This window comes from Pristis pectinata, chromosome 4, assembly GCF_009764475.1.
Source record: "Pristis pectinata isolate sPriPec2 chromosome 4, sPriPec2.1.pri, whole genome shotgun sequence".
Taxonomy (NCBI): Eukaryota; Metazoa; Chordata; class Chondrichthyes; order Rhinopristiformes; family Pristidae; genus Pristis; species Pristis pectinata.
The window spans coordinates 66,285,357-66,303,973 of record NC_067408.1 but is presented as its reverse complement, the minus strand read 5'-3'; positions in this window follow the sequence as shown (position 1 = coordinate 66,303,973).

Genomic DNA, 18,617 nt, shown 5'->3' with positions numbered 1-18,617 from the left:
AATCATCAATGAAAAGCTCCACATCTGACCTTGTGATGGAGAGAGAGAGTCCCTAACATAAAGCAGTTGGTGTGACTCAGTCCAGGACTGCTGAGGCATTTCTGCAGCAATGTCCTTGAACTGAGATGGTCAGCCTTCAACAACCACAATCAGTTTCTTTGAGGACACCATTTGTAAGTTTCTCATCTGATGTCTGAAAAATTTTCTTTGTCGTTGTAGAAAATCCTGGAGCTCCAGCATTGCTCTTACTGAACCTCCTGTCAAACACAAGGATTATCATTGACTAAACAATTAATTGGATAAACCACAAATTCTATGACTACAAGAACAATCCAGGGGCTGAGTATTCTGCTTCAGAGTCTTTCAGGTACCTTTTAAGATATAAACAAGTTGAGGTCCCCATACAACAGTTTTTGACTTTTTCAATGCAAAGCTGAAGAAACCTGCCTTCTGAAGGTATTTGAGAATAGCAATAAATTCTAACCTTATCAACAATTCTCAAATCCTTTGGAAGGGATAAGGGAAAAAAATCATCCCTTAGCCAAAACTTGAACGAACTTCTCATTAATTTTAGTTTAAAGTTCAAATGTTGCCATTTCTAACAAATTTTTGTTCGAAGATGAATATTTGGTTTACTTGAGATACTGTGGGTTGTGACCCGGATATATATTGCAAAAGTTTATTTAGTTGTATATTAGTTATGCTGCTAATAGTTTATGTAGGTTAATTAGAACCTCTAGTGGCAGAAATAAAGTACTGTAGCAAAACAGTAATCAATGACTTGACAATGTTTCCTCCAACATAAGTGGTTCCATTTTGGATTCAAGGAAACTTGTAGCACAAATCTCAATCAAATAGAATTCTTGTTAATATAAATAAAGTCACTATTTGTCATTGCAGTACATTAAATATTTATTAAAAACTGGTTGAAATCAAATTTTGTATTGAATAGTACTTTTGCCCATAACTGAATTTTTAGGTCAATGAGAACAGTATTTTCCATTCATTGGAGGGATAGATTGCATCTAGATTTCTGAGGAGAATGAGTCCTTCCTTTTGTAAACTTGTATTTTACTAATTATGTGCAGTTGTAGTTCATAGGAATTATGTCTGTGTTCCACCTCATTAGGTTGTGTTTATAGTTTAGACCTTGTGTCTGCAGTTATTTGCTTTTGCTTTAAATCTTTGGCCAATTCTGATGTAACTTGGTTTTTTCTTTCTCCACAGATGCTATCTTACATCCTGAGGTTTCTCTGCATTCCCCTTTATTTCATGTTCTCTGCAATTGCTGTGTTTGGTATCTCTCAGTTCCAGCATGGGTTTGTTTCTCTTGTGTTCTGTTCTAATTCCACTTCCAAATAAGATAGCTGCCACTAACAAGCCACCTTCACCCTCTCTGACATCTGACTGTTATCCATTTTCCCCTGGTCTGCATCCTGTTGTAGATATTCCCTTTTTTCCCCTCCCCTACTTCTCTACAACCTAAACATTCTAAATTTTCCCAGTTCTGACCAAATATCTTCATCCTGAAACCTAAGTCTTTCCCTCCCCATTGATGCTGTCTGACCTACAGAACATCTCAAATTGTGCAGATACTATAAATTTTCAATCAGTGTAGCTGGCTTATAAATAAGTGTTTAACTGTTAATTAGACTCAAAATTCTGAACTGCATCCAACAGTATCAGTGTATAACATTGAGCAGGGTAATACTGAAGATTATGCAGCTGTGTTTAGTTTCTGTGGAATTTTAAATTTGTGATATTTTGTTAATGCAAAGTGTTTTTTAAACATCCAGTTACTGATCCCTTATGTAATATATGAAAGGAATAAATAATTGGATTACATACAATGCTTGGATTGGGTATGTGTTTATAAAGTTCCAACTGGATTGTAAATTTCTTAAATTAGGTGATGAAGATTGTACTTCCACTGGATAACTGCTATAACACTTTGCTTTGTCCAACAGCCTCTGGGAAAAGTTGCTACATCTTAATTGCTAGGCTCATTATAACAAAAAACACTGGGGAGTGGGCAGGACTTGATCTGCAATTATTTATCTACAACTTTTTCTGTCCCTTTTTCCCCCTCTTTGCCACTATTCTAAGTGTAAGATTTTAATATCAGAATCAAGATGTTTATTAAATTCATAGAAGTTAAGTATGCAAATTTGCTGCAGTTCACAATATTTGTCCAGGTATCTGGATTACTTATCCAGTAACATAACTAATAATCCTTCCATACCCAGATCTGCTTGAGTGGCTTAGATGTTTCCAAAAATCTGATACTTAAACTATAAGTGCTGATACATGGATTTTAAAGCCTGTAATAATGTAGTGGTGTTTCTGTTTTGAGATTCTTGGGTTAGGATTAGAGGTGCGGAAATACCTGTAATGCATTCTTCTGCTATGATCGTGACATACAGCAAAGTTAATGAAATATGAATGTTGCTTTCCTCTCTGCAGATGTTTACCTCACACTTTACTTAACAATTTAGTCAAAAACTTTGTGCTGATTTTTTTTTTCTCTGATCTTGGTTTGCAGGGAAAGCCAATTTTGAATGTAAAAGATGGGGCCTAAGACCATTGGGAAGTAGAACTTCATGTCATCACAGCTGCCATATGACTACGGCTGTAAGTTGAACCAGGGGCCGAAAATAAGGAATGGATTCAGTGTGTGACCACATCAGCTTAAAATGTAAAACAAAATTGCAACATCAACTAGATAACAGTGGTGCAGGAAAACTTTCTCTCAGGCCATATGTTCAAGAGTCAGTCCAATTATATCTTTGTCTCTAGTCTCTTAACCATGAGCATCAACTGCCAAAGCCTTTCCCTTTTTGTTCTGATGACCATTATTTTGGGTTCCTGGCACTCTGACCCACAGATATTCTCTTCCGCTTGTACTCCCATCTGTCATGAACATTCATCAGTAAAGGCCAGTGCAATATTAACTTTAAAATGTGGTTGGAATAATTGCTTATGTAAGTGGAACCAAGTATTTTTTTGGTATGTTTAAGTGAAATATGAATCATGAAATGCCTTCCTAATGTTTAGAACCCACTGCTGGTACTGGAGTACTCTTGAACCAAATATATTTCAGATGGAATATAATGTGGAAAAATGTGAGGACATTCACTAAAGTAGAGAAAATATAAAGGCAGAGTTGTTTTTTTTAATGATGAGAGATTGAAACCTTAAACTTGGAAGTACTTTACATGAATTGCCAAAAGGTAACGGCAAGTACAGCTAGCATTTAGAAAGACAAATGATACATTAGCCCTTTGCGAGAGGATTTAAGTACAAAGTTAGAGATGCCTTGTTTCAGTTATGTAGTGTGGGACTGTATCTGGAATATTATGTGCAGGTCTGGTCTTGTAATGCAAGGAAAAATATACTTGCAATAGGAGTTCACCACATTGATTCCTGGGTGGCAGGGTTATCATTAGAGGAGAGATTAAGCAGACTGGGCCTTCTCTTTCTAGAGCTTGAAATGGGAGGTAATCTTATTGAAATGAATAATATTTGTTTGGAGTTCAACAATATAGGTGCAGATTTGATGTTCCCATTGTCTTTTCAGAACTAGGTGTTGCAGTTTCAGAATAATTAGTTAACTATTCAGGAAAGAAATAATAATCTTCATGCAGATGGTAGTGAATCTTTTGGAATTAACTAGCCAAGAGGGCTGTGGAGGCTTGGTTGCTTTATATATTCAAAACTGAGATCAGTAGATTTTTAAATATTAAGAGGACCAAGAGATGTGGGGTTAGTGCAGGAAAATAGGACTGAGCTGAAAGATCCACTATGATTTTTGAATATGGTCTGGTTCTGCTTTTGTTTCTAGCATTCTTGTATGCAGTTCCCCAACTTAACCCATGATGGAAATGTATCACGTTGCACACTTGTGAATTTATCATAAAATAAGATATCTTTATTGGTCACTGTAGTATGAAAGGCCATGGCTGTCAGGTGACAGTGACAACACTGACCCCTCTGGTTGTATGATAGCATTGCTTATTGGGTCGGAAGTGACACCACTGTCAAAGGTTTGGCTCCACCCCACCCATCAGGTGCAAGCATAGGGATTGGCCTTGGAGAGCACCTTTGTTCCTGGGTCTGCCTGACCATTGGCCTTGGTAAACATCTTTGTCTTTGACCCCCAAACCATTGGCCTGTTTAAATTACCTGAGTTAGATCCACCCAGCTCTCCAGACCTATAAGATGCTGCACATGTGTAACCCTTTCTCTTTGCCGATTGCTGCCAGGGTTGAGACCACAGGTGAGGGTGCACTTCCACAGGGGTGGAGGAGTGTCCTAAGTAGATTCCCAGCAGCATAGAGCTTGTTGTTTGCCCAGATTCAGAGGGTTCAGACAACGTATTTGTTCGTTCCCTGATCATTTGTACTAGTTCGTTTGTGTGTGCACTTCAGCCCTGTTGTGACTCCCCTCACATTTCACAATCACCCGTGTGTGTGTGCATTTGTTCCGTTCTGTTCCCGCATCTGTCTTTGTAAATAAAATTCTCCTTTTTAAAGTACAAAGACTGTGTCCCGATACCTCTCTGAGATCCAAAAGAACCTTTCTCATAAGACTCTGCTCACAGCGCCAATTGTTAAGGGCATTGGCTGGACACAAGACGTGGGTAAGATGTTCTGGAACAAGGGAAAGAAGGAAAGTGTAGGCACTGAGGAGAGGATCCCCGGATGGACAGACGAGAAGAAGGGATTTGGGAGCCTGGCCAATCTGCTGGCAGACCACGGAAGTCAGTGGACTGGGCTGGGCCGTTAGATCCACATGGTAAGAAACTGGGGCACTGTGTGGTGGCCCTCCTCCAGAAGTCGGGGTTCCCCAGAGTCAAAGGGGTGCCTTCTGGCTCCTGGCATCCCTCTTGAGGTGCCAGGTTGAGATCACTGACGAGTTACAGGATACCTGCTCAGAGGGAAAAGGAGATAGAGATGCTTCGGCAGCGATGTTGCACGCTGCAAGAGGCAGTTCAGACTGCCCAGACTCAGGCCAACGACCTCAAGGCCAGGGGTACCAAGGTTGCCTGCTGGCTCATTCAGGTCCAGCAGGCACAAGCCGCCCATGGGTCTGGCTGGCAACCAGACTCATTTAAAATCCGTGCCTTGGTCCAGTGCAGCGACAAGCTGGACGCATGGCTGGGGGATGGGGACATATGGATGGACAATGATGAGGAGAGTGTACCCAAGGAGCCCGAAGCCCTGCAGGCCCAACCCGTCACCACACAGTCCTAGGTCTGCCACAGAAGGGAAAGGAGTCAGGATAGGGCCCCCGCAGGGGAAGGTGCCCACAGCCCCTCAGAACACAGAGACCTGGGACTTCTCCGTTAAAGAGCTCACCCAGCTGGTGGATCAGTATCACCAGCAGCTGGGTAAACCGCTGGCAACATGGCTGCTCTGACTGTGGGATGAGGGGGCCCCAACGTGAGCCTCTCACCAGGAAGCGAGTGCCCTGGGGAGCTTGTCGGACCAACAGAGCATTAATAATGGTCTGTGGGCGCCACCGGGAGGGATTGGGGCACCACTACCCTGTGGGATTGGGTAGTGGCTGCCGTGAGGGTCCAATACCCTACCCCCCTCGAATGGGATCTATGCGGGTGACCACAGTAGAGCACAGTCAGTGAGGGCACCAGGGTCATCTGAGAATGCCAGTCACTAGTGCCCATATATGCAGGGACAGGCGACCTCTGGCTGTTAGAAAATACCATTGTGACCAGTGTGCTAGCAGGGTACCTGGTTGCCACCACGTGCCCCAACCTGAAGCCAGTGGTCCTGCCCCTCGTGGGACCTGCCAGCGGGAGGACCATATGGGAAGCTATTACCCTCCTGGAGGGGTTAGAATACATGCAGCACCTCCCCCCCCTCCCCCCCCCCCCCCCCCACCACACAGGTCCGTAGAGCAGAGATGAGGGCTGGGGACACCACATCCCATCTCGCACACAAGCAGCTGGACCTGCTGCGCGCGGGGGTGGACCGCGCTACCATAGATGGGATCCCGATTCCCCACTCTCCACGCACGATAGAAGGAGCTCTATGGGGGTAAACCTGGCCAAGGGACGACCCACAACCACCCTAGGGCCAAGTCCGACACGGGGTGCCCCCAACCACCAGACCACGTGGGCTGCCCCTGCAGACACCGATGCTGCCTCCACACCTCCCCCACCTGAAACTGCTTTCTCCACCCTCCGGGCTCAGCTCTGGGACCTGCTGCGACAGGAAATGTCCCACTTCCGCCAGCAGGAATCCTTGCCCATGGGTTGGCAGCCCCCCACTGCTCCCATAGGATGAAGGCCAGGGTCGCCAGTGCATCTGCTCCGTCACCCTTCCACGCCCGAGGGACCTGAGGCCACATGTACCCGTAGCAGTACACTGGGGAAAGGGGAATATCCAGAGGTGGATGGCACTCTTTGACATGGGTGCCTGGCACATCATTGTCCCAGGGAACCCTGCTCCATGGAAGGGGGCACAAATGCAGATAGAGGGGTGGGGGGGGGGGTGCAGTTTCCCTCTCGCCCGCGAAGGAGGTTAGGGTCCGCATGGCCTTAGCAAATCAACCTCCTTGGACTGTGCCTGTGCTAATCGTGGACTTGGTGGAATGCATACTGGGGATCAATCCCTTAAAGGGACAGTCCCTGCACACCAACCGGGGCAAGTTCACCTTTGGAATCGCTTGTGCTACAGTGGTAGTCGGGGTGGCCAAGTGGGAGCTGGTCATTGTCTGCCCTCCCTCCAAGGTCATTTGCAGTAGACAATATAGGGTACCGGGGGTACACCAAGACATCAGAGGCCGTCCAAGCCCTGCTGCGGCAGGGAGTCATTAGACCCGCAGCATCCCCTTTTAATAGCCCCGTCTGGCCCGTCCGCAAAAAGAACTGGACATGGCACATGATGGTAGACTACTAACAGCTAAACAAGGCTGCCCCGCCCCTCACGTCTGCAGTACCTGACATCGTCACTTTAGTGGCAGGTATTGCAGGGCACCCAGACAAACTGTGGTATGCTGTTGTGGATTTGGCCAACGCATTCTTCTCTATCCCCCTCCATGACACCTCCCAGGACCAATTTGCATTCACCTGGGACAGGAGACAATATACATTCAAATGTCTACCACAAGGGTACATCCATAGTCCAACAATCTGTCATGGCTTTATAGCCTGAGATTTGCAAGCCATTCACCTTCCTTCCCCCCCCCAAAGTGTCAATCACCCATTATATAGATGACATACTTTCACAGGGGCCCTCAGAGGCTTGTGATATGCTAATATCCTCCCTCAGAGAGCGGGGCTGGGCCATTAATATGGAAAAAAGTACAAGGCCCAGCCCAGAATGTATTGTTCCTGTGTTAAGGGTTATCCCCCACCTAACCATACTCCTCAGGCCCCTCTAAAAGATCTCCCACAAGAGAGCCACGTTCTTGTGGGGGCGTGAACAGCAAGCCCTGCCCCTTGACCCATGACAGGAAAGGGTCCCCTTTGAGTTACAGGTCTCCACTGGCGAGTCAGTGGCCGAGTGGAGCCTCTGGCAGAGGGTCCAGGGGCGCAGAGTCCTGCTCGGCTTCTGGACCAAATCACTGCCTGAGGCTGCTACCCACTACAGCCCCTTCGAGCGCCAGCTGCTGGCCTGCTACCTATTGTTGAGGTTCTTTTGGATCTCAAAGATAGAGGTATCTGGACACAGTCTATATACTTTAAAAAGGAGAATCTTATTTACAAAGACAGATGTGGGAACAGAATGGAAAGGAATGGAAACTCGGTGATCACGAAACGTGAGGGGAGTCATAACGGGTGAAGTGCATGCACAACGAACAAGTACAGATGATCAGGGAACGAACAAATACATTGTCTGAACCCCCTGAATCTGGACAAACAGTGGCTCTACACTACTGGGAATCTACTTAGGACACTCCTAGACCCCTGTGGAGGTGCACCCTCTCACCTGTGGTCTCAACCCTGGCAGCAATCGGCAAAGAGAAAGGGTTACATGTGCAGCATCTTTTATAGGTCTGGAGAGCTGGGTGGATCTAACTCAGGTAATTTAAACAGGCCAATGGTTTGGGGGTCAAAGACAAAGGTGTTTACCAAGGCCAGTGGTCAGGCAGACCCAGGAACAAAGCTGCTCTCCAAGGCCAATCCCTATGGCAGGCACGGTAGCATAGTGGTTAGCATAATGCTTTATAGCACCAGCGACCCAGGTTCAAATCCGGCCACTGTCTGTAAGGAGTTTGTATGTTCTCCCCGTGTCTGTGTGGGTTTCTTCTGGGTGCTCCAGTTTCCTCTCTCATTCCAAAGACGTACAGGTTAGGAAGTTATGGGCATGCTATGTTGGCGCCGGAACTGTGGCAACACTTGTGGGCTGCCCCCCAAAATCACTACGCAAAAGATGTATTTCACTGTGTGTTTCGATGTACGTGTGACTAATAAAGATCTTATCTATGCTTGCACCTGGATGGGTGGGGTGGAGCCAAACCTTTGACAGTGGTGTCAGTTCTGACCCAATGAGCAATGTTATCATCCAACCAGAGGGGTGGGTGTTGTCACTGTCGTCACTGTCACCTGACAGCCATGGCCTTTCATACGACAGTCACATGTACTTTGAAACACACAGTGAAATGCATCTTTTTGCGTAGTGTTCTGGGGGCAGCCTGCAAGTGTTGCCATGCTTCTGACACCAACATAGCATGCCCACAACTTCGTAACCCATATGTCTTTGGAATGTGGGAGGAAACCAGAGCACCTGGAGGAAACCCACGCAGATACTGAGAGAACGTACAAACTCCTTACAGACAGTGGCCAGAATTGAACCCGGGTCACTAGTTCTGTAATAGCATTATGCTAACCGCTCATTACTGTGCAAACCATTTCTCAAAGCAATGTTTTGTTTTGGTCTGAATGGATTTACCAACTTGGTACTAATTTGAGGATTTCTCTAGTTTGTGAACAGGTTCTTTTTATCCTACAGACATCAGTCTATTTTATCTACAAGTCGGAAAATACGCAAATCGCTTGATTATGATAACAGTACCTCCTCAGTATCGTAACGAATGGCATCAAAAGCATGTCGAGACAAATAACAATTACTAAAAGTTGAGAAAAAGGGAATGTAGTTCTGCTTGTAGGAATGAGTGTGTGTGTGTGTATGTATGTGTATATATGTATATATCAATCAGACTTATGAATGAGCTCCTATAATATTAAATTCAAATGTAGGGGTGTTTGCCCAACGATAGCCTGTACCTGTGTATTAAGGTTTATTTAGTTCATAACTTTTCTGGGGATCCTGTGATGATCTAGCAGCACATAATGGTTTGTGAGTTGTACGGAGATGCAGGCCATATTGTGCTGCCACATGAACATGGGAGAATAATCTATTAAATTCATTACAATATCATCTTGATCTCTTCATACTATCCATTGAAACCGACTGCAACTTTCTGATGTCAGTAATGCCTTAGCAGCACGTAAATATTGGAGTTAAATTCTTGTGAAGGTCCCCAATATTAATTGTGCTGCTGGAGCAAGGCTGACTACTTCAGCTTGTGTCAGACATCCCAAAGGAAACGTTGGTATTCTCATCCAATAGGCAAGGTAATAGTTATTTAACTGACCACTCTCAATATTGCTTAGTAATCTGTTCAAGCATAACTTTTAGTACTTTTGAGTAACTTATTTATCTACGTGACTTCAAATGCTGTTCATCAATCTAAATCTGATAGTCCTAAAATGCACACATCAATGCTGCTTAATTTACTGCAGTTCAAGATTTCTATTCTGAATTCCTTGGATCCAGCCATATTTGAAGTACAGATATATTTGAACTGTACCAATGTCAATCTTCAAGTTTACCCAATTTTGATTTTTTTTGTATGTAATGCTATGCTTTCTGTGTAAACGTATACAACATAAAACATTTTTTGCATTGGCAATACAGGATCTGGTATTACATAAAACAAGATACCTCCTGAACCTTATGATCTGTTTAGGTGGGTATCGTAGATGTGTGGGCTTTTGAATTTTGGATGTATTGGATTGGGGATCTTGCACAATAATTCTACCTTCATATTTTCACACCTGTTTGTATTTTCAGAAACCTAAAGGGGGAAACAACCTACTTGCCAGTTTTCCAAAACTGTTAAACAGGATGTGGTAGGTACTATAAACTGCAAAATTCTGAATCCACCTTAAGCAGACACCTGAAATTGCTGCAATCAATTGTCCTCAGTTTGTTGCTTACGCTAGGTCCTTATAGAACTAATTTTGGTGTTGATAACCGTGTTTTAGTTTGATTTTAATATTGTGATACTTTTGAGTATGATGTTGAACTGTTTATTTATAACATTAAAACTGCAGTTCATGAAATTGCATGTATGTGACATTTCTCATAGGTTGAGCATATTTAAAATGGCATTAAAATATTTTAAATGGTGAATTTTGATTGTGTACATGTTCATCACTCGTGCAAAGCTAAGTTATCTTATGGTTATCTTTTTACTAAAAAGGCCTTTTGATAGCTTTAAAATGTCCAAAATTGCTTTACTTCAAAAGTACTTTATCGACAATATAGTCACTCTGGTAATTTAACAAACATGGCAGCTAGTTTGCCAAACAGAACTGATAATCAGTTAGTTTGTAATTTACTTTCAATGAGCTCTCATAGGTTGAGGGATGAAAATTGACCTGCACACCATCTCCCTTGGTCTCTTTCAAACAGTGCTATGGGATCTTTTACATTCATCTGTAAAGGCAGATGGGACTTTGATATGATGCCCCATCCAAAAGATGACAACTCAACCAGTATTGGCTTTCTGTCTTAAGTTATGTGTCCTTAACCTCAAACTAATGAATCTGCACGCACCTAGATGGTTGTAATATCCTTAATATAATGAAATGCATTGAGAGCAACATCACAGGTAGATAGGATGGTGAAAAAGGCATTTAGCACACTGGCTTTCATTCAGGGCATTGAGTATAGGAATTGGGACATTATGTGCAATTGGATAAGTCGTTGGTGAGGCTGCACGTGGCGTAGTGTGTACAGTTTTGGTCACCCTGTTATAGGAAAGATGTGGTTAAACTGGAAAGAGTACAGAAAAGATTTGAGGATGTTGCCAGGACTAGAGGGCCTGAGTTACAGGGAGATATTGGCCAGGCTAGGTCTTTATTCCTTGGAACATAGGAGAATGAGGCATGACCTTTGTAGAAATGTTTAAATTGAGAGGCATAGATAAGGAGGACAGTAAGTCTTCCGAGTATGGGAGTCCAAAAACTAGGGGCATAGATTTGGGGTGAGGGAAAAGATTCAATAGGGACTTGGCAACTTTTTCTTGCATAGAGTGGTGTGTATATGGAATGAGCTGTCAGGAAGTGGTTGAGACAGGTACAATAGTATAACTTAAGAAGCACTTGGATAGGTACATGGAGGGGAGGGGTCTGGAGGGGTATGGGCTGAATGCAGGAAATTGGGACTAGCTAGGTGTACAACGTGGTCTACGTGAACTCATTGGGTCGAAGTGCCTATATCTGTTCTGTATTGCTTTATGATTCTAAATGCCCAAAACTGCATTCAGTACTTGAATTCTACCTTGTGTGTTTTTGTTTAAATATGCCAGTGTTTCTTTATCCTTGTATTATAAGCTATATGTGTCTCTCTCTCTCTATAAACAGAGGTTGAATGGCTGTCTTCATTAACTACATCTACCAATCCACTCAATTTATGGATTGTGTATTTCAATCGCTATCTGTCTCTGCCCAGTTCTTGAATCAACCAGCAAAACCTTCATCACCACTACAGTTGAGCAACACATGACCATTCCAATCACTTTGCACTAAAATGGATTTTTGTAGAAATTATGTATAAATTTTCTTGTGAATGCTGTTTATTATGCTATGTGCCTGTGATACTGCTGCAAGTACACTTTTCATTGCATCTGTCCATTCATGTACTTGTGCATATGACAATAACCTTGACTTTAAACTTTCATCCATACTGTCGTGTCTACTCCCATTCTGTTTTTTTCCCCTTCCAAACTATTACCTGACATTTAATCCTTGTGGAATTGTACCAGCTAACTGTTTATCTTCCTCGCTACTTTGCCAAAGTATCTTTTATCCCCATCACCTTTTTATTTCAGTGCTCTTACATTAACTCTCAAACAATGCCAAACTTCCTTTTATAGTATAATGTGAGAGACTTCACTGGAGGGGAACAGAAAATTGGCCAATATTGTTGTAATATTCTTAAATGTCCAAATTTCACTGTACAAGTGAGAAATTATTTTTCTACCAAATGTCTTGCATGCATAATATGAAGTCTTATATAAATTCCATAATGTTAACATTTTGTACTAGATATCAAGATCTAAGTCTGACCAGGCTACCTGTATTGTTGACCTAAAACAATGTTCAGTTTGGTGATTCCATAATGAAGGTACCCAAGCTTTCATGACTAAAATGCTAAAGTTTGTTGGCTGTTCCTGACCATGAATTGACAGGAGGCAGAAGGGCATGTTTGTTTACTTCATTTATGGCTTTTGGTTCTTTAGGTTAATGTAGATTGAAACCACTGGTTCCAAATTTGCCACATTGAGGCAAAGAGAAGATAAATTTTAGTAGTAAGAAAGAGAAATTAGTAAAGATGGATCATGAAGATTTCCTTTTTTTGTTTACTGAGCCATGTGTGTTCCTTGACATCCATGGGGGTTTAGATTTGGGAATTCCTAAACTGAAGGGCAGAGGCTTAAGGTGAGAGGGGAAAGATTTAAAGAGGATCTGCAATAAAGTTTTCCACACCAGGTGGAGAGTATATGGAATTAGCTGCTAGAGGAAGTGATGGAGGCAGGTACAATTGCAACATTTAAGACATTTGGACAGGTTCATGGATAGGAAAAGTTTAAAGGGATATAGCCAAATGCAGGCATATGGGATTAGTTTAGGTGGCTATTTTGGTCATGGATGAGTTGGGCTGATGGGCCTTCTGTAGTGTATAATTCTGACTATAACAAGACCATACAGTACTGTATACATTTCTGGTTGCATTGCAGCAAAATAGTGAAGAGATTATGAAAGAGTTGACGTAACTAAAATTATAGCTATAAGGTTGGATAAACTACAGTTTTTAAACTGAGGAGACAATTAAGGTATAATAAATTGAAGGTCCTAGATGGTGCAATTAGGAAGGACCCATTTCTCAGCTTTGGATCAAAACTGGGGAAAAGGGTAGGGGGTGGGTGGCAGGGGAGACCTATGTGTAGATCTAAAATTAATAAAGATTAGAGGAGAGAATATTATCACCTGAGGGTGGTAGACATGAAAGGATGGTAGAGATAGAAACCTTCAAAACACTTAACCTGTTGATGTGGAATTGAAGATCGATAACCTACAATGCTGCAAGCTGAGTGCTGGAAGGCAGGAATAGCAAGAGTATGCTAGGCAACGATCTTTTGCCCAGCTGACAACACTGACCAAATAGCTGCCTTTGGTGTCATAAATTTCCTAATTGAGGTTAAGCTTCCTACTTGGGTGATAATTTTGAGTTAGAGTTAAACAATCGTGGAAAATTTCCTGTAAAAGATTCAAAGTACAAAATGGAGAAAAATGGTACTTGACAGTTGAGAGGTAACTGCATACAGTTGGGTGACAATGTTTCAAATGGCTGCAATGAGCAAGACTCCGGGCACTTTTTTTTGTAACCAAGTCCTTTCTAGTTCACAGTTATACAATTTTTAGTACTGTGTTAAATGACAATGCTTTCAAAAACTTGTACCAAACCCAGCCTTGTTCATTATTTCACAATGATCAATTTGACTAAAAAAAATATAAAGGTTAAATACAGGGTTAATTGAAGAGGAAGTTGCTCTCTGGTGAGAGAATCTATAGTTATGGGTCACTTTTTCAAAACAAAATAGGGACCTGGCATTTAAGACAAGTGAGGTTCAATGTTTTTGGGGTATGAGTCTATGGAACTCTCATCCTCCAGTGCTGAAAATGGTCTTCAAATATTTAAAAAATTGCTTCTTGATAATTAAAACCTTCCATTTCCAGGTAACATCCTGGTGAATCTCTTCTGCACTCTTTCTGTTGCTGTCACATCCTTACTTGATGTGATTACCAGAACAGTACACAATAGATAGTCCAAGTCTGACCTACTCAACATCTTGTACCGCTTCAACATGATATTACAACTCTCATGCTCATTGCCATGCCTATGAAGGCAAGCATGCCAAACACCTTCTACATTACCCTGTCTACCTGTGTCACCATTTTCAGGGTGGTATGACTTGTGCTCCAAGGTGTCTCTGTATGTCAACACTCCTAAGGTTCCTACATCAACTATTCATGTTCTGGCAGTATTTGACATCCCAAAATACATTACCTCATACGTGTCTGGATTAAATTCCATCTGCCACTGCTCCACCCAACTTTCTAGCTAGTATTGCCAGTCTCAAGACAACTGCTACTTAGTGCCCACTATTATCACAGTCTTCCTTCAGTCCAGTTCTTTACGTGTGTTAAGCACGCTTGCACTTTGTGCCCCCGGTATCTCATTCCAAAATAATGTACGTTAATACGAATGGTGTATTTAAACGTTGACAGTGTTTATACAGGAGAATGCGGAAGCGAAGGGGATGGAGCGAGGGGTGGGGAGGAAGATGGGGAAAGAGCTGGAGCAAGAGAGACGGGCTGAGTGGGAAGTGGAGATGTAGGGGAGAGGAAGATAGGAAGAGAGCAAAAATAAAGGAACAGTCACGGGGAACGAGAAAGGAGTAGTGAGAACAGGAAGAAGCACAAATATTCAAAAAGAAATATAGGCGTATTCAGATGGAGAAAGAACGCGCTGAAACATACATAAACACGCATTCATTTAGATAAGGACAGGGGCAAAAAGGAAAAATAGACACAAGCAGAGAAACAACTAGAAATTCAGAAAACCGCTCACAGGCGCGCGGACACGGAAGAGAAAGCAAGATAGTAAGGGAAAGCACGAAAGAGATAGAGAGAAAGTATTCATATGAGATAGACTCCGCTAAGCATTGAGCGAAAGAATGCAGAGGAAAGAACTAGGAGAACAGAACGGAATGTGCAAAAGAAAAGTATCTCTTCCACCCCCCCCCCCCCCCCGAAAAGGGCGATATAAAGAGAGACTGGGTACAACGCTCTTGAGAGAAGGAGACAGAAAAGAGGCAGACAAACTTAGGGTGGGAGAAACAGATCAATTGATAGACTCAGAGGATTGTATGAAAAGAGCGAAAGAATGATTCCTATCCTGCCCGTTGTATATAAAGGTTTACTAGTATTGTGCCAAGTCGTTAACTATTCCAGTGACAGCCCTGTGCCTATCTATTAGTCTTCAATTCTTCTGTCAACGTAGCCGTGAACCCAGGATTCTTTGCGGGGATGATATGTCAGAAATCTACTGCACGACAAATTAAGTGATTAGTTAGAGAGTTGAGTGGTCTGGAATAGTCGGTGCTTTAAACTCGTACTGGCAATGAGGCAATTGCAAGTTGGCAACTGGCGAGTTCAGTTAAGTGCTAGATGACTGTGTGTCCATATTATGGAGGGCTGTCAAATAACATAAGATCTATTGAATTCTAGGTAGTAAGCTCGGAATGTTATAAGTTTTGCATCCAGGTGGAGGAAACCTAAGCCGACTGGTCGAACCTCTCATCTACTTGGTGCTTGCTTGATTCTAACTTGGAGCGGGCCGGAAGAGTTGTATGTTGCACTCCACTGATATGAGCGGTTTAGGCCGCACTTCACTTTGACTCTCTAACTGGATGTCAATGCACCTCGTAACTGAGAGAGAATTTTTTCTGGTCTGAAGATGTTGGAGTCGTTTACTCTGCAATTATTTTGCATTATTAGATGACCATCTTTAAAATTTTTCAGCAGTTTCACTTTGACTTTTCCCACTGTCACTGCAGTTATTTTCCAATACACCCATTTATTTATTTGTAGTCTCTTAACTAGATTCAAGATGGTAAACTCAGAACACAATTCAAAAACTGTAAGATCAAATGACTTGATAAATAAGTGATCTGACAAAAAATAATTCTAAAGAAGACATGAATATCGTGGATTAATTATCATGATAACAATGTAATATCTAGTTCTGAAAAGTTCCAGTTGCAAAATCACAGAATGTTTGCGGCACAAAAGACTTTTGGGCATCCCTGCAGAAGTCGACATATTTCTGTGATGAAAGCTGTGAAAAACCCCGTGGATAATTTGCTCATTGGACAGATCCAAGGAAGAGGCGCTGTCTCTGAAGACACTTCATCGCTGACAGATATTCACAATGATCAAACAATTCATTCAAATTACTGGTAACCCGTGATATTTACATGGATGCAGCCATTATAAATTTAAATTAGTGAATCGATCTAAAAAGACTATTGTACATATTTAAAGAATACATTCTCTATTTAACTTCGTTTGGCACCCATTTGATGCATGTTTTGAATTCGAGGTTATATGGTTTGCGTATTCATTCATTGGTTGTTGTCCAGTAAGAATGATGATCGGTAAATGCGAGGAGTATGTACCATGCCCTACATTCAGCTCCTTTTTCGTTGCACAATAAATCCACGCCTCTTCATTGGTGCAAGTTTGATGCGGCATTCAACTCGATCACTATAAAAATGCTTATGTAGGGTTAAAGCAAACTTCTTTGCCTGTTAATGCGTGGTTCACAGTGATTAGTGACTCAGCACCACCTACCTGTTAACCCATTCCCGTGCTAGCTGACCCCGGCATACCCGTTCTTAACAGGGCATCCCTGCAGAACCGGAGCGCTGATGGAAATGTATGTCCTATGTTTTGAAATGTGTCCACGGAATGCAGTGCAGAGGAGGGGGCAATCCCATTTTTTACAAATACCTGCCTGTAAATCTTTGCAGACGAGGCGTGTCCTCGCCCTCAGAAGTTACCGCAGTAATGCAGGTGACAGGAAGTGGCTGCAGTGATTCAACCTGCACCTGGGAACGGTGGAAGAAAAAAATCATGACCTCATTGGATATGCCAAGTATTTCTCTGAGTCAGAACAATGGGCCCGTGAACTACAAGGAGGCCAAACGGTATGGAGAGACTGCGTGAGAATAGTGTAGCCAAGATTGCATCAGCCATGATATTATTGGATGGAAGAGGAGACTCGATTAGTCTCCCGCTAATATTCTGGAGTAACTCTTAAGTGCAGCCCATTGCATTTGGGCTAAATAGCACATACTCTATAACAGTTGACAGAAAAGTTGAAGACTACCAGATTTGCATCGGACTGTTACTGGGAAAGCTAACTATAATCAAGCGTCTCTCCTCGGCTGAGCACCAGTAAACCTTCATATCCAGAGGGAAGGGCGGGATATTTACTTTGTTAGAGTTCCTTTTCATACAAACAAACCAGCGATTTCCCGCGGACCCTAGCTAGAGTCTGGAACACTGCCTAAATAGTGTTTCTGCAAAAACTGTATGGAGAAATTCGGCCCCAATCGTTGCAGCTCTCTCTCTACCCCCCCCCCCCCCTCTCTATCTCTCTCTCTCTCTCTATACCACCACACCCACCAATTTAGGAGCACCTTCCAAAGGGAAGTGGGGTGGGGGAGTGGGTGGGGTGGGGGAGTGGGGGGGGGGTGCGGGGAGGGGAGGTGACATTGTGTCATTAAAACTGACACCTCGGCACCGTAAAGTCTGAACGGGCTAAATTAAGAGTGCGAGTTCACTGTTGGACTGAAACATGCTATGTTTGAAGGGAGTCAAATATTGCTGTTCTATCGTTAAAACGCTATAGACTATCAAAGCACTATTTACTTGTTGCTCGTTTAATAATTAAAGCTGAAGTTGTGCCAAAGGGACTGAGAGAATGTGTGTCAACATAATGGGATCTGCACATTGGGAAATACAAATGATTGATTTAGATACAAGTGGAAGTGCATGACACATTGACAGCCTGCCTGGCCGCTGTGAAAGAGCATGGGTGAGTCTCACGACGCTTTTGCAGAGCCGAATGCACATTACTTCCAATGTGTACAGCCCATGCCGGCCAGCGTCGCCATTCGCGCGTTGGAATGGTGAATGCACCAGGTTTCTGCTTACATTGAGGCCTTCAAAATTTTATTCCCTCGATAGACTCACACCATTTCGGCCAGGAGCAGACTGTGTTTCCCAAGAGTCTGGAAGCATTGACAGCAGCAGTACAATCTGATCCGCACAGGGATTTGCAGCCCACTGAATGTCCAGACCCGGGTGACATTGTGAAACTTTAGGTACTCCCAACACCGCCACGCCCTCATCATCACCTTGCTAGTTTTGTCAATGTTATGGAATTGACCTCCTTCACTGGTTCCATCTTCGGACTTTTAATGATGCGGACACCATCGAGTTCCGCGTGCTCTCTGCATTTTAAAGCAAGTTGCAACGATGGCTGAGGATGTCCAGCGGTGTGCCACTTGATTACCTCCATTCTTTGCACCGACGAAGGTCAAGATCTTGGCTTCCTACTCCGAGAAGCACCACTTTTCTGTGCAATATAGTATTGATTTTCCGAGGTCCAGATTTGACACATGTAAGCATAACAATGTAATTACGCAGCGCTACATGATTCAATTTCTAG